This window comes from Fukomys damarensis, unplaced genomic scaffold (assembly GCF_012274545.1).
Source record: "Fukomys damarensis isolate Sample0158 unplaced genomic scaffold, DMR_v1.0_HiC HiC_scaffold_16, whole genome shotgun sequence".
Taxonomy (NCBI): Eukaryota; Metazoa; Chordata; class Mammalia; order Rodentia; family Bathyergidae; genus Fukomys; species Fukomys damarensis.
The window spans coordinates 31,569,482-31,575,465 of record NW_022900928.1 but is presented as its reverse complement, the minus strand read 5'-3'; the positions used below and the strand labels follow the sequence as shown (position 1 = coordinate 31,575,465).

General features: G+C 37.1%; 1 protein-coding gene and 1 non-coding gene across 3 annotated transcripts in view; both read left to right on the top strand.

The window, feature by feature from the left end:
• Positions 1-5,984, top strand: part of Nars2 (asparaginyl-tRNA synthetase 2, mitochondrial) — a 133,595-nt gene that overhangs the window by 114,020 nt on the left and 13,591 nt on the right. The window lies entirely within an intron of this gene.
• Positions 1,134-1,266, top strand: LOC117286458. Its single transcript, XR_004517626.1, has one exon. It is a non-coding gene; the product is annotated as a small nucleolar RNA SNORA38 (small nucleolar RNA).

Sequence of the window (5,984 nt, the reverse complement as noted above, 5' to 3'; positions counted from 1 at the left end):
ATATATATATATATAGTGTTTATATATATGCACACACACTACATATACTATAGCATATGGCATTTTATTAGGTATCAGATATTTAGTAAGCTACTGACATTAACCATAAATTGTATCAGCAACCTGGATTTCTTTTCAGAATAGCTGTATAAAGTTCTACTTCTACTTCATCATTTTTTTCAGTGGTAAATGCACAGACTTTGGGGCAGATGATGTATTTATGTCAGTAAGATTGTAACAGGAGGTTGTAGGAAGGTTTGCAAAGTTTCTGCAAGGGATGCAGTACAGTCTTTAAAAATAAGACAGGTGTGCTTCACAGCTGATTTCTCTAGGGAGTTGAAAGAGAAGGGGAGGAAAATATTTAACCTACACTGAGAACTTTGGGCCAGAGTTGACAAATAATAAAAAGGTATATTTCTACAGTTAAAGTTTTTCTTTCTTTTTCCCCTCTACCTCCTAAAAAAGAGAAGATTTATGTTATGGTATAATGACAAATACAATACTTTGAGTTCTGCTATCTCGGGTTGAAATCCACCTATCTTACTAGTTAGCAACATAATCTTCAGAAAGTTTTCCAATCACTGAGCCTCATTTTCTCCCTCTGTATTGTCAGACAGGTGGGTTAGATGATCTCTGAGGTACTATTCTAAGATTCTGGTTTTTGTTTGTTTTGTTTTTTGTTTTTTGGTACCGGGGATCGAACTCAGGACCTTGCACTTGCAAGGCAGGCATGAAGATGCTGTTATTTTGTGTAGCCTAAATTTTCTTCATTGGCATATATAAAAATAACTTGTAATGGGTAGCATGTTTGATCACTTGAAAGGGACACATCATGGACCAATAAAATGAATCTAAACAAACATGCAAAATGCAATATGCCCCTAAGTCTGGGTCCCTGAGTAAATCTCCCAAAGTTAAATAGCAGATACTCAACTTCACAGAGAAGACTTACATGATTAGTAAAAAGTGACTACTCAGTGCTCCATGATGCAGTAGATCAGGATCACCAGGCATTTTACTTCTCACAATTGTGCCTTTATTACTTAGCAAGTCAGAAAGGTTTAACTATTTTTTTAAGGTTTAATTACTTAGTAGGCAGTCAATAAAGTACATCCTATGAAATCAACTTGGAACCCTTCTATGAAGGCATGTCTTTTGTTCCCATATCTTTGGACACATAAGAATTTGAGGCAAGAAAATTGAGAATTTGGAGATATCTGGGGCCAGCTTGTTCCCTGCAGACTTAAGATGAGCTGTCCCACATAAAAGAAAAAATATTGAAATTAGCCCCTTCATACTGTTCTTTCTAAATCTCGATTCCATCTCTCCCCATCTTTTGGTCTAACTGAATCTCACTCTGTCGCTGCTACTACTAATACCGGTCATATTTTCAGTATATCTGATAGTCTTTTGCTCCTTCTTGTTCCCAGGGCAATCTTTTACATCATTGACCACCTCTTTCTTGAAACTCCAAGCTGCACTATCCTATTCTTGAACAACTTTGAACCATTTTCTTTTTACACTGTCAACTTTTTTTAGACTGTGTTTTTGTGAATTCCTCCCAGGATTAGTTCTTATGATACTGCATCATTACTGTAATAGAGGGTGAAAGACTGAATAAGAGTCCTGCCTTTAAGTTACACACTGAATTATAAGGAAGAAAAACATGTAAATACAGTAACACAGATTTTAAGTGTTGGACTAAGATAATCTATTTAGTAGAATATTGACATAGAGAAGGATTAATCAAGTCTTCTCACAGTGTTTCCAGAGAAGATCAGCCTCGGACTGTAGAAATATGTTCTCTGACCCTAGGATTCTGTGCCCCCCACCAAAAAAAATCAGTTTGGACAGGGGACCATCATCTGAAGGATATCTAGTGCATTTCTCTGGACTGTGGATAATTAACTGACATACATCAACGTAACTTGAGCCTCAAACCAACAAAAATAGTGATGATTGGAACTGTCAGTTTTCCCCATATCTAAGAATAATGATTATGCTGGGGTTTCATATCAAAGTTAAAAGTAGGCATTTGTTTTTTTTAAATTGCTTCCAGGTTTCTCCTTATGAAATAATTTTGTAGTGGGAGAGATAATTGAGGAAGTGTTTTTATGTGTGTAGGATAAATTTCTAAACTTTGTTGCTGATCTGTTTCTCTCCATTTTAGTCTTTCCAGTTCCTTAACCAAACAACTTATTTAGTTAAAACAATTAAGATAAAAGTAAACATAGGTGCCTCCTAAGGCTTCTGGTTAAATAAGAATGTAGAAGAAGCTGCAGTATTATAAAGAATACCAAAGAAAAGAAATTGAGAGATTATTTATATCATCTTGTTTAACTAAATAAGAAACTTTGCAGGATTGGAGAGGAAATGTGCTTAGGGTTGTAGGCAGAAAAAAATAGGGGAAAAAAGATTAATAAAGTAGATTAAACTTCTGACAATTTAGTCAGGTGTGAGGGCATACACCTGTAACCCCAGCTACTTAGAAGGCTAAGGCAGGAGGATGCCAGTTCCAGGCCAGTTTGGGAAACTAGCAAGACCTTATCAGAAAATAAAATTTAAAAAGGGCTTAGTGGAATTTAGCTCATTGCACCCTTGGTTTAGTCCCCAGGATTGCAAAAAGACAAGTGGCAGGGTACTTTTCAGATTCTGAATTGACATGTAGTATAAAGAGTACATAGCATGTGCCTACGGGTCCTTTTATCTCTTTCTTACTGAAGAGGCTTTTGCTTCTTAGTGCTGCAGTGATTTCACAGGTAGTTGTTTTAGCTAAGATACAATCAGGAATACAGCATCTTTGATGGCTTTGCTAGAATTCATCCTGATTTTTCTGGAGTAAAGTGTGTGGGACGTCAGAAAAAAATACAAAGAAAGGGCTGGGGATCTAGTTCAATGAGTGGCCCTGTGCCTGCCTCACAAGCGTGAGGTCCTGAGTTCGATCCCTGGTACCAAAAAAAAAAAAACAGATTTATGTAAACTTAATCTTTCTTGACCTCAATATTCTCATTAGCCTCATTTGTTCATGCAGAAATGCAAATTAAAACCACAGTCCATCACATCATAAATTAGAATGCTAAAATTTAAAAAAAAATTTATTACAGTAGTAGGTAAAAGTGTTAGGAAATAGGGGCTGGGGATTTAGCTCAGTGGTTCTGTCACCTGCCTCACAAGCACAAAGTCCAGAGTTCAGTCCCAGATACCAAAAAAAAAAAATGTTAGGAAATGAAATTTTCATGCACTACTGGTGGAGTATAAATTTGTACAGTCACTTTGGAAACTGTGTGGCAATGTCTGTATTAGTCAGTTTTACATTACTGCAAGGAAATAACCTGAGGCAGATAACTTACAAAAAGAAAATACTTGTTTAGTTCACAGTTTTGAAGGTTCAGAGTCCTAGATTGGGGAGGTGAGTATTGGTTTGGCTTCTGGATAAGCAGAACACAGTGGTACACTGTGGCAGGAACATGTTGAATAAGCAAATGGTCATATATGGAACATGAGCAGAGAGAAAGTGTAGGTGGGGCCAGGCTTGTTCCTTTTTTAACAACATCCTCATAGAGTCATATGACAAGAACTTTGTGTTCTTAGTGACCTAAGGACGTCCTACTAGGCCCCATCTCCCAAAGGTTCCACCCCCTTCCGGCAGCATCTGAGGTCCCTTGGGGGACACAAACCATATTTAAATCATAGCACTATTACGCTGAATATTTGCATATTCTGTGATCCAGTACTTCTATCAAAATGTATAACTCCTATCAAAATGTTCGCTTTTTTCAAAATGTTATGTTCACAGTATTTACAACCAAGACATAGCTAATGAATTTCCCTGGGCTGGAGCTACTTAGCTGACTTCAGTCAAAATAACCAGAACCTCAGACCATCTGATGCAATGATGAAAGCAGTTGCTATTTAAAACCAACTATTGCTACATGTATTCACATGATGAATGTCAGGGATATAACTTTTTTGTAGAATGAAGCCAAACACAGAAAAGTATGTACTATATGATGTTATGCATCAAAAGATGAAAAACTGGCACCTTTGCCCTGCAAAATTCTGGTCAGAAAAGAGGTTACTTTTTTAGGAGTAGTAGCTGAAAAAAGGCATGGGAAGGACTATTTGAGATGCTGACCTTGTTCTGCATGATGATTCATGGTGTGTGTCTATTTTATGAAAATTAGTAGACCTGGACCAGTGATTTAGCTCAGTGGTACTGCTACCTGCCTCACAAGCACAAGAACCCAAGTTCAATCCCCAGTACCTAAATAAATAAGGGAGGGAGGGATCCCCTATATGAAGGCGGGGGAAGAAATCCACTATATAATTGTTGCTTGTGTACTTTTTATACATATACTTTTTTTTGAGACAAGGTCTTACTATGTAGTTCAGGCTGGCCTTCAACTCACTGCATAGCCCAGGCTGGACTCAAACTTGTGACAACTCTCCTGCCTCAATACATAGTATACTTTAATAAAGAAGTTTATTTTAAAAGGTAATATTATCCTTGTATCAGTGCAGGCTTATGGAGGTCACATAAACTAATGTTTATAAAATGACTTTGCAAATTAAAAATGTAAAAATATTGGAGAGCTGGGCATGCTAGTGCATACCTGTAATCCAAGCACTCAGGAAACTGAGGCTGGAGGATCACCCAAGTTCAAAGGCATCCTGGGCTACACATAATGAGTTCAGGGCCAGCCTGAACTATATAGTGAGACCCTATCTCGAACTCCCTACCCCCAAAACATGCATATTTGAAAGAAATGGGAAATTATTTGTGGTAAAGATGACTAGTCGAGATGGGAACAAATTATAGAGAAGTTGGAATGCTATGGATAGCTCAGTCAGTATACGTCTTTTTAGAAGATGTAAAAATGAAAAGATTAACCTAACAGGTGATATACAAGACAGATCATGTAAGGAAGGGATTAAAGGCAAGTAGGATAGTTAAGGGTCTCAATCTAGAAAGGACATGAGGTCTGAGACTAAGTGGTGACAACAATGTAGAAAAAGAAGTAAAACTAGAAAAATATTCCCAAGAAGTTATTAATGAAATAAACTGGAAGTAGAAGATAGAGTAGTAGGGAGAAGTTACAAGTGATTGCGGTGGTAGAACCTTAAATTCTAAGAGTGATTCTGTTTACACAAATGTTTTCCTCTCTCAAGGGGAGGAGTTATACCCGAACCTTTGTGTAGCCTCCTATTGATGTTTCTGCTGACTTGCTTGGAAAAAATCTAGGGAAGGAGTTACTATCAACAACAGAATAAATAACTCAGTGGTAGCTTATTTATATAATGAGGATACAGCTTTAGGGGGGCAGCAGGCAGAGGCACAAGGAGAAAAGGAGGGAGGAAATAAGGAAGGACGTGGGAAAGGAGGGAGGAAGAAAATTACTTTGGCCGTGAGGAAAAGAGAGCATATGTTTTGGAACAGGGTAAACATTCCATTCCTTTGAAGCCATTAATACCTTTGGAAACTGTTATATAAAATTGTTGCTTTCAGGCCACAGAGGTAGTGAAACTAGCTTGTCATCATTTTATGAGGCCAGGTCCATTTTTAGGCATTGTTACCTACAGCCCTTCTGCATTTTCTCACTCTCCTGTGTGAAAGGTCTCTTTTCTTGTCATGCCTAAGTATATTTAGGGGCAAAATACTGTCTGTCAGCACTTAGAGCAAAAGCTCACAGAGTCTAAGGCCGCAAACATGTTTCCTATGGTTTATGGAAAGTCTTTGTTTTAGACAATGATATATATAATATTCCTCCATTACAAGAAGCAGCATGTGAGAAACTAAATGAGGAGGCATCCAATTTATGGTTTTTGTCAGTATTTTTAAATGCTGAGCTAGGGGGGAAGAATAGTAACAGAAAGAATATTAAACTTTTTTTCTTCCCTTTGAACTTAGCATAGAAAACCTTATCTATCAAAAGCTTTATTCCTATCTAACCTTTTTTTTTTTTCTTTTTTTTTTTTTTTTTTTT